Here is a 27514-nt window from a genome sequence, read left to right as displayed (position 1 = left end):
ACACAGTTTAATGGAAATCCAGTTTGTCTAATATACGTATTGTATCATAGGCGTTGTGCTCGTCTTTTTGCCTGCTGCTCCCAACTGTCCATAAATATATATATCAGAAATATGAATGGATATTGTATCAGAGTACACCAAAAGCCTTGTCTAACAAGGCCATCATATCTCAAAATACCACTTAAAGGGGTGACAATTTAAAAAAGAAAATTTTACGCTAAATTCTTTTTGATGTGCCCTGATATTTAACACATAAATAGCTAAATAGCTATGACATCAAGTTGAAACTTTGTGACAACTAAGAAAATACATGGACACTACAGAAATGTCATGGATAAATTCCGTACTGTTTAATAAATCAATTTTTTTTTTTTTTTTTTTTTAACTAAGGGCTTTTGACCAAATCAGTACATCAAAAAGTTATTAACACATTGACGACCGGCACCGGAGATCTCCATAGTGCTGCGGCCAGCAGTTGACAACGGACATTGGAGATCTCAGGTTTTACGCATGGGTATCGTTTGTAGCTGGTTGTGCTATCTGTTGGCTATAATTTTTAACTACTTTCAATCATGTCATGAGTAGAGGGATCATAGATTTTATTGTCGATGTATTTTTTTTATTGTACGACCGTTGTAGCCATGGGAACTATTTCAACATTTATATGCAGATTCACTAACTGATGTGCCACATGGATGATGAGCACTGAGAATTCTCGTAGTTTCCAGCTGACAGTAGATGACGTGATGGGCTACTAAAGAATTCTCGCTTTTATGCCCTATGTATTTTCTTGATTATTGATTAAATTGTGGACAAAATAAGTTCCAAATGGTTTAGTCTTGGAATATAAATTATTGCTGCATATTTCTTTCTTTAAACCTTCATGTATTTAACAAAATAATGTCGTCTGATATGTAGAGCCATTCCCTGGAGCACCCGTGCTGATGTCAACATGGCGCGGCGTATTAAGCTGCTGACAGCTACCGATAATTACGATTAATTATGTACGGACCCGTTATAATAGGTACCAAGTGACAGTGAATGAGATATTTCTAAAGGTTAACGGCGAACACTAAACGGGGAGTAGCCGTAAAGAGAAATGCTTGCATCTTGCATACTTGAAAACAATGAGTATACAAATGACACAAATACGGCATTCATACTACACTGTGCTTAGAAAGACACATTTTATCTTTAATAAATGGTACGGACACTTGGTTCTCAGAGATTATAAATGATTTATAAGAATTAAATTTATCAATGCTCCAAATTGAAGGCATCTTATAATAGTTTATTGGATAATAACGTGAAAACATTACATAAAGTACAAAAATTGTAACTTGAAGAAATAGTGAGGTATCGTCAAAGTGAATTCTGAAATTAAACCACTTGGAAATATTGTTCATAAAGGAGGAAAATAAATTTCACTTGGATCACTTCAGCCACATTCCAGCCTAGTCACCCGTCTGCCACAAGAGAAGCACCGTCGTATTTTTGATAGAGGATATTCCTCTTGCTGTAGCTCTTGCCTTTTGTATTTTCGCAGAAAGAGCTGGGCGTCTGCAAGCAGGTTCCCAAGCTCACCTCCGTCTTCAAGATGTGGTTTCATCAGACATGGGCTTGGCTGTGAGAAAATCTTTGGCATTCATGACCATTCTCAATGTGTGATAAATTGTGTAAGATTTGACTGTTCATTTCCACTCTATTCACCAACTGAGAACTAAAGCCAAAGGTCATCTCGTTTCATAACATATAGGTATCCCTCATATTTGTAGCAATTATTATAAACATTATTATGATGAACGCCTGTAATTCAGTCTCTAGTATCCTTTGCATATTCAGTAAGGTCTTAGTTTTCTAGCATTTTTTCGATTAGCAAATTCGTACATGTAAGGATATGTTGAATAATGTCCTTAGTGAAAAACATTTCAAAAGCACTTCTTTCGTCCACAGTATTCCGTGCACTTGGCCAAGAAATATTTGTACAAATTATATTTACTACTTTAACTGAACTTACTTGTCAATGGGCTTTTATTCCAACTGGTTACCTCATCTTTCCCCGCAATTTACTCATCCCGAATGTCAGTGTCTACACCGGTATCGGAATGATCCCTTTCTTGTCCTGAGTCACTAGTAGTCTTCTGATTCTGTATTGCAATCATTTACCTCCACAAATTATTCTTCAGAAGTATCCGAGTCTCCTCCTACTTCTTCCAATTATTCTTGCGCTGGATTTCGGAAAGCTGCTTAAAACTTTTAACTGTTTTGCAAGTCCCTCTAAAGCAGAACCATATGACACACTCAGAGTGTTTCTAATTCTATAAAAATATTGTGTAAAAAGGCAGACAGTGAGTAAAAGTGAATCAATATTGCACTTGCATAACTACACGCGTGGTGTGTTTAGTTCACCATAGTATGCTACAGCTCATTGTTTATTCCTGTGAATCAGCACTAACGAATCCAACAATTACACTGTTTGTAGTTTTAGTAAACATTTCAGGAATAGGTTAGATGGTGCCCAAGAGTGCACAGAAACATAACAACAACCTTCTTTAGTATGGGTGGTGTACTTTATACACCAGCGTGTGTACTTAAAGGTTAATGAAACGGATGAAAATGAGAAAAATGTAGGTTAATGAAAGGGATGAAAGAGAAAAATGTTAATGCCAACAAATTTATTTTTGAAGAAGGCTAGTCTTGTACAGCAATGAATGTAAGGATGGGCTGATGCTTAGAGCACAGCGAAGAAAGTCAAAGGAAACCAGACCAGGCATACATTTCTTGCTCTCATATCAGTAGCAATTTGTTAGTCATTAAGTTACAGGGAATGTATACGAGAGATAAGATAACCCTTACTTAGGTATTTTCCTCTGTTCTTCAACCAGTTTGTTGCTCTGCCCTTATATGACGTCGTATGTGTACAGAAAGTCCTAAGGTTAATGTTTTATTTACAGTCCTTCAGAACAGAATGTCCAGAATGGATGTCTTAGGTCAACAGCCCACATACTGGTTGGATCCATCCAATATAACATTTATACAGGAGTTTCAAGTTCACTATCTGATTTCCGAGGGTGGAGGGGACGGAGGGACGGACAAGGATTGAAATGAGCCTCGAATCAGAATTCACTTCCCAGAGAGATAATCTGCAGAATTTGGAATGTGACAGGGACTTCTACAGGCTGGAAAATTATTAACTGTCGAAAGAGAAATAAAACTGCATGGTGTAAGGATCTTGGGACTGTGAGGAACACTGGACAGGTGCGCTTTGCATGGACAGCAACCTTTTGAGGTCTGCATTGAACTGGGAACGTTGTTCTTGATATCTCAAAGGACTTATTGCTCGTTTCCACCTCATTAGGATTGCTCCATTAAAGGGACACTGTAGTTTTATTGAATTATTTCTACTACGATACGTCAAGTTTTAAAGAAGTGCGATAAATTAAGCACACAGTGCTTCAAGACTATTCTATTTTTAATTTATTCTTTTAAATCTACTTTATATCATAAGTGAACAAACCAGTTTGCATATGTTATCAGTTTATGGCATGAGACTTGTAGAAAATATGAACTTAGAGACAGTATATTTTTAACACAGTTTCATGTTGTTAATATGGTTTTAAATTGTGATCAATTTGACACTGATAAACTTATATGATTGTCAATTTTTCTACAAACTTCTATCAGCTGATGACGCAGTGGGGCGTTGAAACTAGCACTGATTGTAATATATGTTGTAATTACATCTACGCAACAATTTTCATGTACTGAATAAGTTGGAACCAATAATCTTGATTCAATACAGACAAACAATGAAGTTTATTAATTTAACTCAAGGCAGGGGATATCAAGGTTGTTATTCTATTGTCCATCCCCCACCCACAGGGGGGTTGGCCAGTAAGAAAAGCTAATGCCAATAGAATTAATACTAATGAGATGAAACGACCGAGCTCGATAGCTACAGTCGCTTAAGTGCGGCCAGTATCCAGTATTCGGGAGATAGTAGGTTCGAACCCCACTGTCGGCAGCCCTGAAAATGGTTTTCCGTGGTTTCCCATTTTCACACTAGGCAAATGCTGGGGCTGTACCTTAATTAAGGCCATGGCCGCTTCCTTCCCACTCCTAGCCCTTTCCTGTCCCATCGTCGTCGTAAGACCTGTGTCGGTGTGACGTAAAACAATTAGAGAGAGAGAGAGAGAGAAAAAAAAAAAACCCTGCATGAGAACAGTGTCTGGATGTGGGATGATGCAGAGAGGGTGAAACCCGGCATCACCTATAACTGTTGACTATCACTGAAGGGTCTCTAAGGCTTAGTGTCTCCATCTGACAAAAAAAAAATCACGCCCATATGAACACAGGTGTTTTGTAATTAAATTCTGGCTTTTGGCATGTAATTTACATTATAAATTGTATAACACCACCTCTCCTACCCCACTGGCCAACATTCTGATGACGATTTATGTAGAAATACATTGCACAGTTATCCACTTTATTTCTGAAACTTTACTACAGCAAATGTACTAGATCTGCAAGTTATTGTTCAACACAATACCAGGTTGTAATCCCTAGCAAGGTACAACTTTACTCTTTCTCCCCTGTTAACACCGAAGGTAGCGATCAATAGTTATTTTCTAACTGTCGGGTTCAATTCAGAGAGTCTAACCATATTGGTGTAGGGACCCTACTTTTTGATACGCCTTACAGTTTTTGTTAATCTTGCAGGTTGGCACTAAGTAGTTATGAGTTTTTTGTGACTTGCGAGATTAAACATACTGTTCCTGCCGTATTATGAAAATCAACTTTTTTTTTTTACAACTGGCTTTACGCCACACCAACACAGATAGGTCTTATGGCGATGATGGGATAGGAAAGGCCTAAGAGTGGCAAGGAAGTGGCTGTGGCCTTAAGGTAGTCCTAGCATTTGTCTGGTGTGAAAATGGGAAACCACGGAAAACCATCTTCAGGGCTGCCACAGTAGGGTTCCAACACTATCTCCCAGATGCAAGCTCACAGCTGCGCGCTCCTAACTGCAAGGCCAACTCGCCCGGTATGAAAATCACCTAGTGTGATATTTGCGGCTATAAGTAAAGCATATTTTCTTTTTATGCAGGACTGTAAATCTGTGTGAGAAATACCAGACAAGTAGAATTGTGGCATGTTCGAATAATACATTTAATAACAGTTTGTGTTAAATTACGAATGCAGCATTTTATTAGTATGATCTTATTTTGCCCAATTCGTATGTATAGAATTCAATTAGAATATATATGAAGCAAAAAAATCTGCAAGAACTCGCTCTGAAAAGGAAAGCAATGTTAACCTCACAATAATCTAAGTATGTGCTCCGCAGACAGAATGTAATGACTAAAACAAGAGTTCCTTGAGAAATTGGAGGACCATGTACAAGAGGATAATATTATAATAGGGGATCTAAACACCCAAGTTGGAGTAGATAGAACAGGCTATGAAGAGGTAATGGGGCCCTTGTGGATATGGGGGAAGGAATGCTGAAGGTGAGAATGTCCTAGATTTCTGTGCCAGAAATAACATAATAAAAAAAAACAACACCTGCTTCAAGAAACAAGACAGCCATAAAATAACCAAATACAGCTGGGATGGAAGAACTAAAACAGTCAATGATTATGTAATAACAGATAGAAAAAGTGGAGAAGGCAAGAGAGTTGTAAAAGTTATACCCAGTGAATGTTTAGACAGTGATCACAGGCTACTAATAGCTGACTTGAACTATAAGGTTGTGCGAACACCCAAGTACACAGTAAATACCAACAATGAAAGATTGGAAATTGAAAGATGAGGCAAATAAAGCTTTTCAAGTTAGTAATGGAAAAGCTACCAAAGAATGAAACAAAGTGCACAGGAGGAATGGAACCTGTTTAAACCAACATAAGTGAGTTGTGCAGAAGTAGGTGGCAAAACAAGAGGAAGAAGGAAAGAGAACAGTTGGTGGAGTAAAAAAGTAAGAGAAGCTATTAAAGACAGAAATATGGCAAAGAAACAAAGATGTTGAGAAGCAAAAACAAATGCAAGGTGTCTTACCACAAGATAACAAAAAAATAGCCAACCTAAAACAAATATATAGTAATAAATTATTAGTGAAGAGAATTGTGAAGGAAGGGAAGGATAAGAGTTGGGAGATGTTCACACAAAAACTAGAGGACTCAAAAGGGAATCAAAAGATGTATGTAATATTGAAGAGTGGGAGATCAGACAGAGGATATTACAGCAATTGAAACAGAGAGACGAGAAACTATTTTGACAAGTTTTTAAATGGCAATGAAGAAGAAGAGAAGCACGAAAACAATGAACCTATCAAACATGAAGAAGAAAGACAAATTACGTGGTCAGAAACAGAAAATGCCCTGACGCTTATGAAAGGAGGAGTCGCCAGGAGAAGATGGATTAAGATTATCTGCAGATGTAATCAAAGCGGCAGGCATAGAAGGTCCTCAGTGGCTATATCGAACACTGGGAGTAATCTGGAGAGAAAATAAGATATCAGATGAATGGAACAAAGGACTGATCATACCAGTATCCAAGAAAGGAAGCAGAAGAGAGTGTACAAACTATAGAGGAATTCCCTGCTACCACACTGCCTCAAGATATTGGGAATGATCATAGTGAAGAGATTAAGAACAAGGATGTAACACCAGTTTGAAGAACATGGCTTCAGAGGCAACAGAGGAACAATAGACCTAATTTTTGCCGTTAGACAACTAATGGAAAAGTACTGGGGGAAAAGGGAAAGATCTGATAGTACTGTTCCTAGATAAAGAAAAAGCCCATGACAGTGTTCCAAGGAGCAAAATATGGGAATGTCTGCATAAACTAAGGGCTCCAAGTTCACTAATTCATAAGATCCAATGGTTATATGAAAACTGTGAAAGTAGTGTACAAATAGTGTGCCAGTTCACTGTCAAATTGACAGTTGGAACTAAAATGGACGCACTTGCCACGAGAAGAATAGATATGGCGCATATTCAATCAATATCGAGAAAGTAATACATATAGCGTAACCGAGGCAAGAAATATCGAGGTGGTGGTGAGAAAAATAAACCAATACTTTTTTTGCTACTACTCATAAAATACTGCAAGCAAGAAGCAACATACTGATCGTGAGAATAATAAGTATATATTACGAGCAACTAACTGAAATCTGAAAAGATTCACGATAACATTTGGAAGGAGGAGGCCAATATTACATAATATTGCAGCGAAATGCATAAACGACAAGAAATTAGAGTGGCATAGTGATAGAAAGATTACGTCACAAATCTCTAACAGCAGCAGCAGATAACATTTAAAGCTCGCCAGCAAGAAATATTAAAGTCACGGCAATTGGTATCAACATATAAAATAGAAATTAAAATATATATAATTGAATTTTAGGCAGATACATTGGTAAACTGAAAAAGAAAATCAGAATGGAAACTTAGAGAAATGCTTTATTTAACACCATACCTGCCAACTTTCAAAAAGAGAAATCCGGAAGATTGTAAACCGGAAATTTTTTAACACGTACATGCACTGCCAAGTCTTCAGGCATAATGAAAAAGGACGGCAAGGGGGGATAATTAACTTTTTTTTTTTGCTAGGGGCTTTACGTCGCACCGACACAGATAGGTCTTATGGCGACGATGGGATAGGAAAGGCCTAGGAGTTGGTAGGAGTTGGATGCAAGCTCACAGGCGCGCGCCTCTACGCGCACGGCCAACTCGCCCGGTAGGATAATAAACAATACGAATACAAGTCCAATACATGTTATCACCACCCCTGAAATTAAATACTTACACAAAGTTACATCTTGATGAGTGCCCATCTGTTTCCACTTAACACTGGGAACACATCCCGTGATCATATAAAACAAGGAAATCAAGCAAAATATGCCTCCCTAAAAGACTGATAATATCCTTTCTTGGTTGAACTAATGACGAACACCACTAAAGATACTAAATCGCTTACAAATTTGTTGCACAATTCCACGAGTTTCAGAACTACCGGCAATGTTACTCACATCCATACACAAACAAAGCGTTTCACAGCTGCTACGAAGCACGACACAGTTACTAAAGTTGTTATATATAAATTCACAGCCTGCTACTTGTTTGGGAACATCTCAGTGAATGAATTAGGAGTTGAGGTTGAAGAGGTGACAAAAGCACGATGGTAATTGATAATGTGATTATCAATACATTTACTGGTCAAATTTCAAAAATGGCATCTCGTATTACCAGCTTCTATCGAAAGTCCAATCCGATTCGACCACAGAAAGCGAAACCAAGTGCAAATATTCAAAATCCATACATTTTTCGGAAAAAATCTGAATACCTGGCAGGTATGCAACACCTATATTAATGTTAGAAGGCAGTGAAGATCGTAAGATGACAAAACTGACTGACTGTATGCATTTTTGTTACATTTGCACAAGAGATGCTAGTCAACATGAGCTAAGAAGACCATGCCCGATGTCCGGGAAAGGCTTACCTGACATCCCAGAGACCAAGAGGATGTAGCAGCCAGACCTAAATCGCAGATATCCCAGTACATCTACTTCGAACGTCATTGAAGCAGAGGGAAAAAGTCATGTACGTCCATGCAGTAAGTAAAATAATAAAAATCTTTTGAATTGAAATGTTATTTCCTTGTGTAATAAAACGATAGTGAAGCAATGAAATCATCTAATTGGCTCATAAATAGTGGATTTTTATGCGATATATACACGCGACAGTGTAGAGGGATGGTAGTCATCGAAACGAAATAGAAATTTTTAGGCAAAGATGTGAATGTGATATATGTAACTTGTCAATGCGTTCGTAATGTTGTCTAACATAGAGACGAAGTTAGCATATGTGAACTGTAAAGAGTTATGTCAAAATTGTGGTTAATGTAATAAGTAGGGACCTGAAAAATCAGCATCTATTTGTTTCAAAATTAGAATATTATTTTTCCAAAATTAGCATCTATTTACAAACTTAAAATAATCACATGGTATTATTAATTTTAACGATTCCAAGTTTATGAAGTGAAATTATTGTCCTTGGTTCATACACAATACAAATTCATTGTTGAAACAAAAGCACTGTCAGTAGTTCGGCATTGCTTTCCCCCCCCCCCTCTCTCCCAAACTGCACCATCTGTCTGTAACCACTGTGTTTTAATGAGACAACACGCAACAACTCAAGACAGTATTTAGCAAATATACTGAACCCTGCCTGAACTGCAGTTAATGCAAGCACGACATCACATTTTTCGCTTTCTTTCATTTGGGTTTGAATTGCATGTTTCAGAGAACAGTAACCAGACATCTTTTCATGACAGATCTGTTACTCCAAACAATTTCTCAAGCTCATCTAATTTATCATTGTTCTTCAGAATTATATTTTTTGGATACAAAGCTTGAGAAATTGGTACAAAATGCTTATGGTCGGGGTCTTCAGCTTTCAATGTGGCTAGCTTGCACTGTGAAGAATGAGCAGCTTTGACAAATGTGTGTACATGCTGCCTGCTGTAGAGGAGTGAGCTAAATCAAAGAATCATAAGTTGCCGCAGAAAAATTCCCCTCACAAACGAAGGTAAAAATGGTGCCAAGGTTATGCAGTTTGGGGTAAAGGACATGAGAGGTAGGATACAGAGACCCTTCAAGTTCAGTAAGGAGGTCAACCAATCCAGCGCATGATCTGTGACAAAAACCACGTGGGAGTGAAGCATATTCGTTTCTCGGTCACTCAGATCAGTCAGGTACTTAATACCACAGTTGATGTCTCATGTCAGACATCTTGAAAAATGTAACATCAGTAAAGTAAGCACTGAAATAGAAGACAGCCTGAAACCACCTTTGTTTTCTCTGAAGCACCATACTTTGATCTCAAGAATTGTAAATAATTATAATTTCACTTCCTTGTGTTCAAAAATGCAAACTTTACTGTCGCAACAACATGATTTAAATCCCATCACTGCGGCCCAACTATTGTCAACCAAGCTGATGTTATGTGCCCAGCACTGTACGTGCATTAAATGATCCCTTATGACCACACTTAATATTTCATAACACCGGGTCATGTACGGGGCACTGTCACTAACAAACACTGTAACTGCATCATATGGTACACTATAAATGCGCAGAGCTTCTAAACCAGCACGAGCAGTTTGTAGCATTTCCGGCATCAAGATAGTTAAAAAAAAAAAAACAATGTGCAGCTCTATTTTCGATATTGGAATATGATAAAAACACAATGGCCCATTCTATCTGTAGTTTCATCACCGAGTATGTTGATGTTCTTCCGAACTAGAGCCTCTGCTGTTCTTTTCTGGTGGTCAGGTGCAACTTCTAGAAAGGAAGAAAGACTTCAAATTAAAATTTCAAACACATAATTGCTAAAGATATTGGTTATTAGAGTCTTCTTCAATGGCATACCATACCTATTTTTATAAATAGCGATAAGTGAGATGTAAGTTATAAATGACATGTTGATATGTTGTATGTGATGCATTTATGTAGTTGACTTAATTCATAGAATTTATGAAAGGGATGATATCCACATTAGTGATGGGACATTCGATTCATTTTACTGAATCGATTCATTTGATTCTGTTCACGTTACTGAATCGATACAGTGATCCGATTCACGGCTCATTGGTCACCGCTCCTACTGCATCTGTGTAGTATGTGCTGGTAAGACAGCAGCAACAGCATTCAGTGCTCGCAGCTGCCATCTGGTCTTCATACAATGAACTCCTTTCTTAGAAAAAATGCTAGTTACTCTAATACATCGAAGGTTTCTGGCGACGCAGGGTGGGAAAGGTTAGAAAGGTAGCAGCCCTGGCCTGAATTAAGGTACAGTCCCAGCATTTCGTGGTGTGAAAATGGGGAAACTACGGAAAAACCATCTTAACGGCTGCCGACGGTGGGATTCGAACCCACCATCCCCCGAATGCAAGCGCATAGCCACGCGATATTAACCGCACGACAACTCGCTCAGTCATTTTTTTTAAAAGTATTTTTCTATCAGCTGAGGATTTTTTTTTTTTAACACGTTGGGTGCCACGTGCCGCCATATGGCGTCACGGTGGTCTTCAAATTTGAGATGGCGTGACGCCATATGGCGGCACAGTTGAGTTTCAGGCGATGAGCCGTAGATAATCAGCTGTGACATCTATGCGCGTAAAATTGGTACTACGTGAAGGGCGAACTTCAGGGTCTATTCCAGCTATGTATTTTTACTGTATGCAACCATATGGCGCCACAGTATTCTTCCGAAGCCACTGAGTGGCCTGTGGTCCTTGTCACAGGTGAAAGCGCGCCAGGCATTGTTTATTCCTCGTTTACGTACGTATTATCACTCAGTTTATATAGTTGTGCAAAAATATAAAAAAATTGGAAGATATTGGTAATAATCTTACGAGGGAACACATGTGTTACACTCGGATTCGATTGAAATTTGGTAGGAATATTCGTGGGAGACAGTAGAATGCTAAGGTGAAAACTGCATGTACCCAGCGCAAGTTTAAACGCCAAAATAGAACAAATAAATAGTCATAAAATTAGAAGTGCCGCGGGAGTATCGGAGAGGTAGGGAGGAGCGAAGCAGCGGACGTGAACCAACCGGGCTGCGTCGAGCTGCGCCAGCAGCCAGGTAGCGTAAGGTTAGCGCGTTCCCCGTAACTTCCCGATCAGATGTGCAAAACGTAAATATGAAAACAGCACATGAAACAAGTGTACAAAGGACGATGTTTGAACAACGATGCCAATAAGGTTTGAAAAATTACGAGTAACAAGAACTCGGGCGTGCCGAGACGCATATTTTCAATGTTTAGAGTTATCAGAAAACTTATCAACAATATGTAATGTAATATAAGTACTTGTTTTGCATTTTACTAGGTTTTCATAAATATTGCGTTAATTTGAATTAGCAAATAAATATCTCGTATTTGAAATTCGTATTGCACATTCCATGTCAAAAAATTCTGTGACACCATATGGCGTCACGCTGTACTTTATCTTTTCTAAAAATTGATGTGACACCATATGGCGTCACGCTGTACTTTATCTTTTCTAAAAATTGATGTGACACCATATGGCGTCACACATGACCATGGTATGGTGAGAAAATTTACTTAGTACATCATATAAATATATCCCAAGATTATATAAACAGACTACAACGCGTACAATTGCTTTGGCACCAGCGGAATGCAATTCAAAAACAAGCCTGGCACCAGTGGAATAGTGTGCTACAATCGGCTCGGCACTCAACGTGTTTTAATCGTCATATTTTGTATAGGCTACCCGAGATGTACAGTAGCCCGCTGGTTTTCTGATTCAACATACTGTTATTGCATCTGTCCACATGATTGAAGTCTTGTGCAACGATGTGACATACGAACTGAGAGAATACTGAGCCGTTCTTCCAAAATATAAAACAGGTACTTTTGAATGGTCATGAGCATGACTCATAGTCATAGGACAGGCTAGAGTCGAGTTTAATTGTCAAATGTCAACTAAGTTATAATACTAAGATTCCTTAAACTAATAAATAGTATAACCTAATAGCCTACCTGCTTACTAGCTACTTCAGAATTATGTTGTGACTACCTTTTTAACACTGCAAATAAATCCATCTATTACTTAAACCTCCCTGTAAGAAGAGGACAGTGAATGCAAATGGGTATTATTTTCAAATGAGCTGAGCTCGAGAGTCCATTATAGCATACGATTCTTTCAGTGTAGCATGGCTCACTGTATGTCTCACTGCAGCGGAAGCTCGGCTCTCCGCGTGTCCAGTGAGCCGATAAAGAGCCGTGTGTAACATGTGTCTCACTGAGCCGCGCTCGTTCACGATTCTTTCGATGTGCTATGATTCAGTGTCTCGCTGCAGCGGAAGCTCGGCTCCCCGTCAACGTCCAGTGAGTGCGCCACTCAGCGCTGTCCGCTGGGAGTAAGCTGAATCGTGTGCCGTGAGCTCGCCGTTCCTGTGAATCGATTCACTCTGACACTTAAATGAATCGATACACTGCTTCGAATCATTCATTCAGTAGCCAACACTAATCCACATGAGCTATTAGCCTATTGGTAATGATTAGGGCAAGGCATTTGATAATTTTGCATCTTTTTTTATGAAGGCGAAAATATAGCTTGAGTATATGTACATGTGTTTCATGAATTGACTGATTAAATAAGGGCAATTTGTTAGGGCATTTTTTTTCTTCATATTTTGCCGTTTACAAGAGATAGGCCATTTTTGGAGGAATTTATGGTCATTTTTGGCATTTTTAATTGTTTTCTGGGAAGTGTTATATTTCGTTATATTTGGATATTTAATTAATATTATTTATATTTACAATACTTGTCTATTATGTTTAACTTAGACAAATAACTTGCTCAAGAAAGAACGTAGACTTGCCACATACCCTGCTGCCACTAGTTTTCAAGGAAAGAGTATTTTCAACTCGATTGCACTTCCAAGAAAACATACTATAAGCAATACCTGCTTCCCCTATATGTAAGACGCATAATGGACTCGCCCAAGCTGGGCATTGCTCCTTATCTTCAGCTAGATAAGAAGGAAGTCAGTCGCCCGCGTTCTGAGAGTCGAGTGAATTTTTTGTTGACAAGTACTGTAAGATGCCCAAAGTTGAAGGAAGTACAATTGTTAAATTAAAACAATTTGTTACACAATATGGAGAAAATATATTTTCCACTGATGGGAAAATAATATTTTGCAAAGTGTGTGATGTGCGAGTTTCAGCAGAAAAGTAGTTTACAGTTGAACAACATGTGTCACGAGAAAAACAAACGTGGTGTGCAGCGACTTGAAGATAAAAGAAATCGTGGCTTACACCAGACACTACTGGGTTAATCCATTTTGTGAGAAACTGTGTACAGCATTTTTATGCGCCGATATTCCACTGAACAAATTGAACCACCCAAAGCTGCGTACATTCTTAGAAGAGGAGACTGGAAAATCTGTACCAGATCCCAGAACATTAAGAACCTACGTTGGAAGATGCTATAACAAAACGTTACAAGAAATAAGGATAATGGTAGGAGACTGAAACATATGGGTATGCATAGATGAAACAACAGACAGTATGGGACGATATATAGCCAACGTTATTGTAGGCGTCCTGGAAGCAGGGAATGCTGGAGAACCATTTCTACTACATTGTGAGCAATTGGATAAAGCTAACTGGTCAACAATTAGCAAACTGACCAGTCTTTGAGGCTATTGTGGCCCATGGCATTTGGAATGTCAATGTGCTGCTTTTAATAACAGATGCAGCACCCTACATGGTAAAGGCTGCAAATTCGTTACAAGCGCTCTTCTCGAAAATGGTGCATGTCACATGCCTAGCCCATGCGTTACATCGGACCGCGGAAGAGGTACGACATAATTTTCCTGAAGTTGACAAGTTAATTGGGTGCATAAAGAAAGTGTTTTTAAAAGCCCCATCTAGAGTTCTAGCATTCAAAACCGAAGCTCTTGAAATTCCCTTGCCCTTTTCAGCCATTTTGACTATATGGGGAACGTGGATTGAGGCTTGTTATTACTACGAGAACTTTGAAGTTGTAAAGAAAGTGGTCGATTCCTTCGACAAAACTGAGGCTGGATCAATAAAAACAGCCCAGGAACTCTTGGCTGAGAAAGAAATTGCAGGTAACTTTCCTACATAAAAACAAATTTCAGATCTCTTCCTAATGCAATAAGTGCTCTAGAAAAATCCCAAGTGCCACTAGTGGAGCAGCTGCAAATTGTGTATAAAGTTGTGAATGACCGAGCTCGATAGCTGCAGTCGTTTAAGTGCGGCCAGTATCCAGTAATCGGGAGATAGTGGGTTCGAGCCCTGAAGATGGTTTTCCGTGGTTTCCCATTTTCACACCAGGCAAATGCCGGGGCTGCACCTTAATTAAGGCCACGGCAGCTTCCTTCCATTTCCTAGGCCTTTCCTATCCCATTGTCGCCGTAAGACATGTGTCGGTGTGACGTAAAGAAAAAAAAAAGTTGTGAATGATCTGAATCGTGTGTGTGGTAAAGTGGGTGAAGTTGTATCCATGAAATTGAATAAGGTGTTGCAAAAGAACAGTGGGTATAAAACTTTGCGTTCTATTGGCAAAGCATTGTCGGGTGAAAATTTCTCTTACCGACTGAATTGAATCCGGAAAATATTGCTTGTTTTCAGTGTGCACCAATTGTTTCAGTTGGGGTAGAGAGAAGCTTTTCCATGTACAAATCGTTACTTGCAGACAATAGGCAATCGTTTTCATTTGAGAACCTACGCAAAGTTTTAATTGTGCATTTCAATTCGAATTTATTGTAAACAGCCACTGCAGTTTGTTTTCTTAAATATTCTTTGTTAATTAAATGACACGTATTTGCTAGGAGAGTATTTGAAGAATATGCCAGTTCTAAAATATTACATTTTTTTTTCACCAGGGGTGCAAAGTGGTATTTACTTTGTTAGTAACAAAAATAATTTAAACTTAATGCATTGTCATCCATTAAAATTCTCTCTCAAATCAGGTAATTGTTTCTTAAAGGATTAATAAATAAGTGACTTACGATTAATTTATTGGTCATTTTTTTCAAATTTTGTGTAATTTTTTAACCATTTTTAGGTCATAAATGCATTTTTACATTTTCTTGCTATTTTTTGGTCATTAAATGCCTAGCCCTAGTAATGATGATACAGTAGATGATAATTTTGAAGAGTGCATATGTAGTAAATGGCTTATTGCTTACCTTTTTTATGATGTATCCACATAGGAAAACTGATGTGATTGAAATCCTCGATATTATTGAAAGTATTAATATCCTCAATATTATTAACTATGGAGATGTGAAGAGACAAATACATAAAAATGGGATATTTAAATCAAGGCAATGGATGATGCTCAATGATTCTTCAGAAAGATCTGTAAATTTTATAACATTAACGAATGTAGGGATTGTATTCTCATTCAGTCACAAAAGAATTGAGCAAGAGATATGATTTTAATTTAGAGGCACAGAATTAGAGGAATTATCAGATTTTTATTTTAAACAAAGATCTTTGATGAGTTACTTCAATGATTAACAAATTTTAAATGAAGAGAGATACTTATTTCCAATGATATGTCATTCTTCTTTTATTTTCAAGATTTTCAATTATAATAAATGATAATAGTCAAACTTATTGGCATTTTTATGTTATACTAGGATAAGTAGATAGTTGTAGTCAACCTTAGGTCAAGGATTACGAATTTTACTATGCAAAAATAATTGATCGACGAGATGGAGACGTCCACTGACTTAGTTGAAGGGAATTCAGCCGGCAAACGCAGCTAACTGATTATCTCTCCGGACCCACGACCTCAAGAAGCAATGAAAATAGAAATTTAATCTGAAATGAGCTAGTCTGGATTTCTTCGCGGCCTGACCTGGACACAGGAATGGCGCAATAGGGAATGGTAGATCTGAATGGTTCCAAACAAAGAGAGGTGTACAAGGCAGTGCACTATCTCCACTACTTTTCATTGCACTCATGGATGTAATCATTAAAGAAATTAAAGCTGCAGAACCTGGAGATTTGAATGCATTAGTGTTTGCAGATGTTGCCTTTTGGGGAGAAGCAGAGCAAGAAGTCCAAAGGAAATGAGATTGCTGGGTCAACAAATTTAAGGAATAAGTTATCTGAGTAAGAAGAAAACAGTAGGTAGAACACCCAACGAATGTGACCTCAAACTTCACGGAGAGAGAATTTAATGTGTAGAAAGCTTCAGCTATCTTGGAAGTACTGTATCGAACCAGGGGAGCGCTAAATTTGAAATCCAGAACAGAGTGACAAAAGGTTCCACGTTCTTCTATCAGGTACGAAATGTAGTGTGGGTCAAAGCAGTTCCCGTAAAAGCCAAACAAACTATGTTCAAATCTTACCTCCTGCCAATCATGACATGGGTTGGAGAACTGTGTGTTATTGAAAAGAGACATCAGCAAACTGCAAGCATGTGAAATGAAATTTTTACGATCTGCTATGCAAAAATACAAGAAGAGACAGAATTAGAAATTAGTGCATTAGAAATTGCATGCAAGTGACTTGTACTTTGCAAGAAAGACTCTGCATTGCATGGTTGAAATGGTTTGGGCATGTGCAAAGGACGGAAGAGACTCGAACCCCTAGACAATACTTGGAATGGAAGTACCTGGAAGGAGACTTGTTGGACGTCCCAGAAGAAGGTGGCTGGACCAAATAAATGCAGACCTTATTGACAAAGGAACAACATTGCAGGATGTGAAAGAAGAGGAACTATAAAATGACAGGAACCGATGGAGGCATATTGTCCACCCAAGGCCTATCCAGCCTGCTGAAAGGATACCCAGATGATGATGATGACGATACCTCCTCTACAAAGATCAAGTCTTGTCAAGACTTTAGTAAGGTTTGCAGGCTTTGTGACTTGCAACATATTTTAACCTTCCAATGGTCTCCGGAATAGAACTGTAAAGAGCCATCAAAGGTTATTTGAAATAAACAAGTTACAGAAATCATATGGGAAGTGTACATCCAACAAGAATACGTCCAGTCGTGCTTAAAAGTTATGGAAATTGCTCAAATTAAATAACAGAAAGAATGAAGTTTACACACGAGGATAAATTGTCAAGCTCGAGACCTCGTGGCAGTTGAATAATCGTATTATTCAGATGGATGTAAGTAATATGAATGTATTCTATCAATGTGAAGGTCAGTATAATAGTAGAAAAGTGAAATATTAGCAAGTCACATACTGGCACGTAAAGGAACTGAACTTCTGTCAAGATGTGTGGGATCAAACACTCAAAATGGAAACTAGTCTTTGAACTCAAAAATAGGGAAAATTTCCCCTCAAACTGGCTTTTGCACTGTGCACAGTGCATGCACGCTGAGAGGCCCTGGTTTTGAATGATATGGTGACAAGTATAAGTGGATGTTAAAGGTATCGAATGTTCATGAATATATAATATTGAATGCGTTTGATAATTGGAATTTGGAGTATAATGTGCGCCGTGTGTCTTTGAAGTGATAATGATTATGGAATGGTAGTTAGGTTTTTGGTTCATCACAAATTGTGAATAATTTGGTGCTAAGGTACACAAGCGCTGTTGAGTAAAGCCAATTTGGAGAATAGTGACCAGACATGCGGACTGTTGTCAGAAAATAGTTCGCAGAGATAATAGGGATGATACTGCAGATAAATTGTAGGGATCCTCAGACATGAAACAAGAGTACAAGTATACGGGAATGTCCTATTCATGACGTGACAGTCATGTAATAAATAAGCCACAACTTGTGATTTGTTACATAGATACTTGTAGATGCTAGATTTTGGTAGATAGGAATTTGATCTTATTTTTTCAGAAGGATTATGGACGGTGCTGGAAACCAGTACATTATTTGAATATCTGTAGATGTGTGGTAGTTTGTGTATTTATTTCAGCTACAATCGCAATGGAAGCAAGATGCTGACCTGTTGCAGAGAATGTTTCCTTATAATGATAATTTTGGATTGCTATACTTTTGAGACGGATGTCATGATTTATATACCATGCAAATTAGATATTGATGACACTCAAGTTGCAAAATATGCAGCTAGTTAGGACGATGAAAAGATAATCTAGCGTGGGATAGATTCAGCATTCATTATGCTGGGATTTTGAAAGTAATAATTTTGGAGACAAGAGTGAGTTAGGCACCACACCTTTCCAAAGAAACTCGAATTTGGACGTTATCATTTCTAACTAAATCGTAGCGATAGCCTCACTAGTCAATAAGATGTTAGTATTTTAATGTGATGAATGCATGGCCTATGATGTAGAAAAGTAACCAATTGCTCATCAATACGCCACGCACCTGAGTGGAATTTTGTGTACTCCGATAGATTACCAGCCGGTAGCCCAACAAAATATTTGAACCTGGAGAACAACACCTACGAACGGTTGCAATATGTGTATGTAATATACTTGCTTGAGTGTATTACTACAGCATGGTTTCACTTCAGTCCCAACAAGTAATCAGTTTTCAGAAGGGAGCCAAAATATTTACACCAGGCAAACACTGAAGAATACAGTTATAGTAATTCGTATATCAAAATAAATGCAGAAATATACATCAAATTCAGTGAGGGTGAGAAAGTGTTTATTCCCTTTAATTCCTCATTGAGCCACAAAACCAGCTTAACTATAAAATTCCTGATTGATCATTTACTTGGTTAAGGGAACTTGCATTATTGCTACTTACACTGAGGTTAGTTTGTTGATTGCTATGTCTCGATTTCAATATATGGTCTGACCTTCAAAAAAGATCAATTTTTCAAAATATTTATTTTAAGCTCCTAGCCTTTAGGAACATTAGGTGAAAAAAAATCATTATGTGCCATAGTTTTTGAGCTATGATTTAAAAGGCAAAGCCTTGCACCCAATGTTCGTCCTGACAGTGTGGAGTGCCATAGCCAGACCCCCGCGTGCTCTTTCCATTTAATTTAATATGCATAAGAATATACCCTACCCCCTGCAGTAATTGAGGCAATCAAGCCTGTATTTAAAAGGTTAGTTGCAACTGAACTGTGATGATGTGAGGGATCAAACACTCAAAATGCAAATGAGTCTTTAAACTCAAAACATTTGGAAAATTTCCCCTCGAACTGGCTTTTGTGGGAAGAAAATAGTGAAAATTGCTACAAATGATGCAACTATCACATTGAATGATGGCATGAAGTTTAGGCTGCTTGTTCTGAAAGCATTAGGGGTAGAATCTGGAACATTTTGTGAACTTTCTCTAAGTGATGAAGATGAAACAAGAGTAGTGACAGCAAAGGAAGTGTCAAGCAACAAAAGAGAGCCTCTTCTTGCTCAGATTGGAAGAAACTGCACAGAAATCGGAAGCAGAGGTACAATGGCACAACTTATGCTGCAGGGCATTTTAACTTCAGTAGCAAGGTTAATGGTATGCAAGATATATGCACAAATGTTTATCGATCATGTTCTCAGTTGTGTTTTTGACATCCGTTTTAATGATAACTCAAAAACTAATTGGCATACACTAATGAAATTCTTTATGTGTATCTGCTTACTATATCTACAAAATGGTGTAAATTCATGTCTCCCTCTAAGTTTCTTTAGTTAAATGTAGCAAAATATTGTCAAATGTTGACATTTACTTTTCAATACAAAAGTAAAAATATTATTTGTTAAGATATGTTGCTGAAAGTATATACATTTCTAGAGGCATAGGTTTGCAATAAAATAAAATTAACAGAACCTAAAAATGTTCAAAATCAGAAGAGTTATAAATAAAACATTGCAACATTGTATGATGAATAACCACCATTTTGAATTTTAAAAAAATACGCAAATTATTATTTTTTAAGACGATGGTAATGCAACGCCAGTGTTTCATGTGCGCATAATTTCATTGCTGTACCTGTTGTGGTTTTTAAGGGGAAGAAAATGATAACTTAAAATTTTACCATGGTAACCTGTAAGCTGGCAGCAGTGATGAGCCATAAAAAACAATAGGGTGGCGATTATTTGCTTATTAGTGTATAGCCTTACGTGCCGCTGTTTTTATGATTTAAAGTGTAAATTTTTTCCACCAATAAAAGTTATTGGAATTAAGACCAATTAAAAATGGATGTTAACCCTAAATGGTTTAAAAAGTTGCCAGAAAATAACTATATAACCAAAGAAGTTAACAATTTTTTAGGTTTTATTTACTTTTTACAATTTGCTTTATGTCGCACCGACACAGGGTAGGTCTTATGGCGACGATGGGATAGGAAAGGGGTAGGAGTGGGAAGGAAGCGGCCGTGGTCTAAAGGTACAGCCCCGGAATTTGCTCGGTGCGAAAATGGGAAATAACGGAGAAGTCTTCAAGTCTGTCGACAGTGGGGCTCGAACCCGCAATCTCCCTAATGCAAGCTCCAAGCTGCACGACCCTAACCGCACGGCCAACTCACTCGGTCGTCAAATCTGTAATGGTCTGACAGCGTGGTTAGCCGGTTCAATGTTGGCCGGTAGGGCAGGAGAAGTGGCTGTATAAAATTTATAATCGGTGGATTGCGTGATAAAAGCCTGCATTAAATTTCAAATCTCTCTGCGGAGTTCATATGAAGCTAGGGGAAGGCATATGCCTCGATCGTGATTCGTCCGTCGATTGGCGACGTTAAATGTTGAACAGACCGCTTTGTATTATTCGGCAAGCGTGCCGACACAGTTTCACTTTCTCCCTAATCCATTATCTCACACCCAGACACGCAAGTCGCCCAGGATCATAAAAAATTGAACCAGGCGAGCCGAACATGTGCTCAGGCACTCCCGGCACAAAAATCCATACGCTAAATAAAAAACGCATGAAGACAATCCATGCATGCATATCCTAGTCTATAAAAGCAAAAATATAACGGGAAGTTGCGGCAACGTGCGACTGCATTTCCTAGTCCGCAGCTTTGAAACAAGTTCTCCATGCGCAAGTCATGCACGCTTAGTTTCATCTGGGGGTCAACGACTCTCCAACAAACGAGGATGCCCGCTCCCAGGCGGTGTCAAGCTCCACATCGTACAGCACTGCGGGCAGGAGGCAGGCACAGCCAGGCAGAGAGAACGAGAAGTGCTGCAGCTGAATGCGACCCTCCGACTACATACAATGACAATAAAATAACTTGGAATTACTAAATACATAGCCGTTTCTCGCTCAACATTTAACCATCGCATTACGAAACGGTTAGAGGCATGTTTAATGTCACCGATTAATACAACCTACAACTCAAGCACTGTACATTTCAGGAAAGAACATGCTACGGTATATTCCATGGCGAACTGAGACCGAGCATAAAATCCCATTCGGTTAATTCATGGAACTTTAACAGATTAACAATGTTTACAAAATGTGGCCCGTATCCACATACTCACGGTACACTCATACGGTGGCCCTTAAAAAGCCCAGTACCTTCACGACTTCAGAGAATGAGTGGCCCATACGTCTGACACTGGCTATCTGGCCGCGCTCAAATACGGAGGTCTCGTAACTGTAGTCAACTATTAATATTAGCTTTACGTCCCACTAACTACTTTTCCGGTTTTCCCGCAGGAGTTTTTACATACCAGTAAATCTACCGGCTCGAGGCTGACGTATTTGAGCACCTTCAAATACCACTAGACTCGGCCAGGATAGAACCTGCCAAGCTGGGATCAGAAAGCCAGCGCCTCAGCCGTCTGAGCCACTCAGTCCGGCTGTAGTCAACTTACTCGTACAACCCGTACGAGATCCGATGCCCTGGCTGTCACATGCCACGCCCTCCTTTCGCCGGGCCGAGCATAGCGCCATTTCCCTACTAACGCATCCATCTAATTCAATTGCTCACGAGTGTATTAATGTGCTGCAATATTTTAATAATAATAATCATCGTATAACCCCAGCTAACGTGTGCAGGATTTTTTATTATTATTATTTGACGCTGTCTATGCAGCTTACGCTACCTTAGGATCTGGAGGTGGAAGCTACCACTGATCCACAGTGGAGCTACTCTCTCGTGTGCTTGTTCAACTGGTACAAGCTTTGTCTACCCCTCCATCTGTACGTCCATGCGCTTAATGGGAACATTATACCAATATTAAGCCGAGTCAGGTGACATATTAACAATTCGGCTATTAACGGTTAAATTTGTCCAGTGACAACTAAACGCTTCTCAAATTTACCTGTGAAAAAATGGTCTATAAGCGAAGTTGAGAACTTTTGGTAAAAACGAAAAATTTTCTTGTTGGGTGGACCTCACTGCGTACCGATTATATGAAGTCTGAAACGAGTTTTGGAGCGGTGACAGGGGAGGAAGCTGCCGGGTGAATATACACAATCCCAGTATTCCCCTCCAGGTAACTACGAAGCCACGGTAGTAGGGTCTACAGTTTTGCTCCGAAAATAAGCCGCACCTCACCTAATACCGTACGGGTAGGGAGAAGGAAAAAAAAAAGAGGATGTTTGCCCAGTTAAAACAATCACTACCACCACCACCACCACTCGGAAAGGAAGAGTTTACCAACTGAAGTCTGATAGGACAGATGAAAGAGAGGAGCCTAACAAGTGGACTCAGTTAAGGAAACCGTGGTCGCCACGCTTCCAAAGCCCGCAGGGCTCCTTTTAGCAGCTTTAAGACAGGCACAGGATTCCATTGATGTTATTCTATTGCACGTACTCGCAGGGGGGATTAAAAAATTGAGAAAAATAGATCGAGGGCAGACAAATTACGTCTGTATTTACGGAACATTGAGGATGTTTGTAGACGGGAACATGCACTTTCTCATCCTTGGAAAATTTAGAATATGGAATTATAATAATTAGGTATTATGTGCCCTATAATGCCAAGACAAAATGGAACCGGAAAGGGGGGGGGGGGGGGGATTTACATACAGAGACTGAAGAGTGATATGTCACTCCTTAAAAAATGGACTATAGTATCCGGTCTAAACACACTGTCGCGAAAACTCCTCTCAGTAAGTATGGATGAATCAAACAGATCGATCGCTACACATGTAAACAACTTGTATAACATACCGGTCAGCCCAGCTAAAAACGATACGTCCTCTATCCTGCTGCCAGTTTGTTTACAAGCAGCAAAGGGTTTCTTTATGTTGTGGATAAATTGACACTATTGTTCTTATTTGAGAAACAGTTAAATGCAGACAAGATGTGTTCGGATTCAGTCCTCCAAAGGCTGGAAATCAGTATTTAACTGATTGTTATCTGATGAGAGTTTCTGATATTCACAGAATCTGATCTCTCACTCACAGAGGTGTCATACTGGAGAAAATTCTTACAGAGAACACCTGAAACGACCAAGAAATATATCCTTATCCCAGAAATGTCTAAAGAATGATGAAAACAAAGGTGAAAACAACCAAATGAAAATAACTGTCGGCAAGTTCTGAACACCACCGTATATCTAGTACGATTTAAGCCAACTTATACAATATGCGACCTGGTAACTCAACACTGAACTATTGCTGTTGAAACCATAGTCTCAAAAAGCAGTCAGGCAAAAATCTACAGACATGAAGACAAAAACTCCCGCATGATTAAGAACATTTTTACTATAGGTCCCTGCACCGTATGATCTAGTTTTTCAAAACAGAATTCTATCTTCGACTTCCAGAGCCATTAGCTGTAACTGAGCAAAGTGCAATGTTTGTTAAATGTAGATACGAAGACTACTGCTTGAATTTCAGGCCGAAAAGGTAATAAATCCAACACGAGTGCTGAATAAGGGTGGTATAATGTGCAGAAGCCCCATGGGCGGTTACTGGCCACGTGCTTGAACTGGGCTGGTGGATCGATCTAGAGCTCGCCATCTCGCGTTAGCTAGCGTCAACAAGACTGTCAACACGTGCGCAGGGCAAAGGCAAGTCTACATCGATCAAAAACATTTACTTTCTCCTGGGCAATGCTTCCATCTCAGTACTGCACCAACCAAACTAATTTGCGTTGCAATTCAAACTATCAACTTTCTTTAAATGTACTAAGACACATCGGAGAGATTTCGAAGCTGTATACCAAGAACTTTCAAAACGTTAATCCGTTTAGGAATGAAATGATGAAATACGTTATCAGTACGAAAACCCAAGTACACTACAGCAGCAAGTCCAAATAACGAGGATTTCTATTGAACACGTTCCTTCCGCGTGCACCATGTCACTACCAAACTTAATAAACCGTTTTGACTAAGATTGTTGCTCGAAGGGGCCCAATATCTACAAAATCGGCCCCGCTCGCCCTTACTCGGACGTGAGTATGTTGTGTCGTAGGGGAGAGAGGGGCAATTGCACGCATCTAAGGCAAAACACCTGTATAAGGTACTATGTTGGATCAAAAATGTCTACAATACTTCAGTATGATAGGAAATATAGTTAGGAATACGGAGTATGGAATACAAGTACACAAGTAGTCATGGGCGCCCATATGACAGTTTGTAGAGGAGGGCCCAGACCTGGGGGGGGGGGGTACGTAGTATTTTTAATATTTTGGAAGATAAATGGCAACTTGTATTCTGCGGTAGAATAACCCACGGTATCCTCTGCCTGTTGGTGGGAGACGGTATTACCGCTACTACATAATACTGACTTTTCAATCATTTTCTTGAAAGGAAAACACCTGACTACAGTAGATCTTTTCCTGCCCTCAGAGCTAGTGGGGGGGGGGGGCGGCCCCACCTTGCCCCCGGGTATGGGCGCCCTTGTAAACAGTGAAGTTCCCGAGTCTCCTATCAAAATATAGAAATTGGTTTTGCGTGCCCACCCATGTGAGGAAATGGTACGCATGTACTTCACCACAGAAGAGAGAAATATTGTTGCTGGTATTCCTCTGTGGCAACTCAGACACCACCACTTCCATGTAATCATCATTTTCATCATCTTGACAAAGTCATCATCACATACAAAAATGAACAAAAGTATTCATACCCCCAACCCATCCAAAACAAAATGTTTTATTGCTGGACCAATATGGAGTACAGGTCAAAATTACAAACCCAAACGTATACCTTGTACATCAGTCTACAGTAAAAAGCATAAACTGGAAGGAAATCACAGTACATAAAGCAACAAATTCGTACTCTATGACACTACTTGTCTGGACATAAGTATTCATCCCAGAAGAGTTCACAACTCAAAGAAAAAAAAGAAAAAAGAAAAAAAACATTACCAACTCTATCAGTAGCACGTTTGTTTGCCTTTCCTGCATATTATTTCTTTTAACCTGCTGGGCATTTCGAGAACACCAGTTTCCGTGTTAGTTCAGATGAAATGTTCCCCGTTCTTGTTGCAGTAGCTGTTTCAAGTGTGCTTTACTCATGTGGTGTTTCCTTAGTCTGGACTCCAATTCATTCCATAGATGTTCGATGGGGTTGATGTCCGGCGATTGGGGAGCTGTTTTTAATATGTGTGGCGTGTTGCAGAGTACCCACAAACAATTTCCACAGTATGTTTGGGGTCACTGTCGTGTTGGAAGTAAAACTCATTAGCAATCCCAAGTTTTTCGGCGCTTTTGCGAACGTTTTCTTTCAGTATGTTCAAATATTGGAATCTGTCTATAGCCCCCTCGATAAATACCAACACCCCGCCACCCGAAACGGCCATTGAGCTACACACCATAACCCCCCTTCCCCGCCGTGCTTCACAGTGGTAACGAGATTCTGCTCATCGAGCTCTGTGTTAGGGCGTCTCCACACTAAAATGCGTCCATCACTTCGGAAAATATAAAATTTACTCTCATCTGTAAACATCACTGTCGACCAAAACTCATTATCTTTTGTCACATTCTTTTACCAAATTGTAGTCCCTTCCGTCGATTCACGTTCGTTATGTGTGGTTTCTTTCTTGGGACCATAGATCGATACCCAGCACGATGAAGACCCTCCTTACTGTTTTGTGTGACACTGCATGATGGAAATATTCTGCCAGCTGCGATGCTATTGTCGAAGATGTGTTTTTTTTAAATTGTGGTTACTATGAACCTTTCTTCTCGTGCGGTCAGTTTCTTCGGATGTCCAATTCTTTTCTTGCTTACAAGAAAATCCTGTCCTTTTAACCTTTGTATGATGCTTTGCACATTTGGTTTACTTCTTCCAATGATGTTTCCGATCTCGGAATACGATTTTCCTTGTTGGTGAAGGCGTAGAACAAGTTCTCTTCAACAGACGTTTCCCTAGTTTTCCCCGCCATTGGACTAGTACCGTCGCTGACCAGCTGATCAGTCCTTTTCCGTCTGCATCTACTACACAACTAATGCCACGGAACACAGGTTTCTGTTTACTTCTTCAAACCACATTTTTACACGTAAGGTATGAATACTTATGTCCAGACAAGTCGAGTCATGAAGTACGCATGTGTTGCTTTGTTATGTACTGCTATTTACTTCCAGTTTATTTTGTGCTTTGTTATGACCACTGATGTAAAGGGCCATAGACGTGCAATATTATTGCGCAAAATAGATTGTACAATATATTGCTGGCTGCCCACAGACATACAATATTATTGCACAACATTCGGGTTTGTGCAATAAATAGAATCGTGTGGAGATAATATTGCTGGTTGTGCAATATATTGTGCAAAAGCGCTCATAGACGTACAATATGTGTGGCAATATATAGTCATTCCATGCCGGTATTTTGTTTGGTGAACACACTTTTCTGTATCACAAAGCCGCTTCACTTCCTTCCGGAAGTTTGTACGTAGAACTGATTTTTTAAGTAACTTCTTGCTTGTCGGCGTTCGGGTATTTTTCACGATATTTCTCGATAAGCACCTCGTTCTTTTCACCTTTTTAAACTCTATCATTGTAATCTTTGCTCTTAACGTCCCATAGAGCCGGAAGGCTTCGATTAGCTCCAAAATAAACTTTTTCACCACCTGTTTGTCTGCCATCACGATACGTTCTCCCCCACTTCTTGACACCAACTGGCGGGAGGACGTGATATTGCGATTTGCGCAATATATTTAAAACT

General features: G+C 39.2%; 1 protein-coding gene across 1 annotated transcript in view; it reads right to left on the bottom strand.

The window, feature by feature from the left end:
- Positions 1–27514, bottom strand: part of yps (ypsilon schachtel) — a 164689-nt gene that overhangs the window by 27355 nt on the left and 109820 nt on the right. The gene's annotated exons all lie outside the window — the stretch shown is intronic.

Source organism: Anabrus simplex, chromosome 6 (assembly GCF_040414725.1).
Source record: "Anabrus simplex isolate iqAnaSimp1 chromosome 6, ASM4041472v1, whole genome shotgun sequence".
Taxonomy (NCBI): Eukaryota; Metazoa; Arthropoda; class Insecta; order Orthoptera; family Tettigoniidae; genus Anabrus; species Anabrus simplex.
Note: the sequence above shows the minus strand (reverse complement) of the source record. Positions and strands in the feature narration are given on the sequence as shown.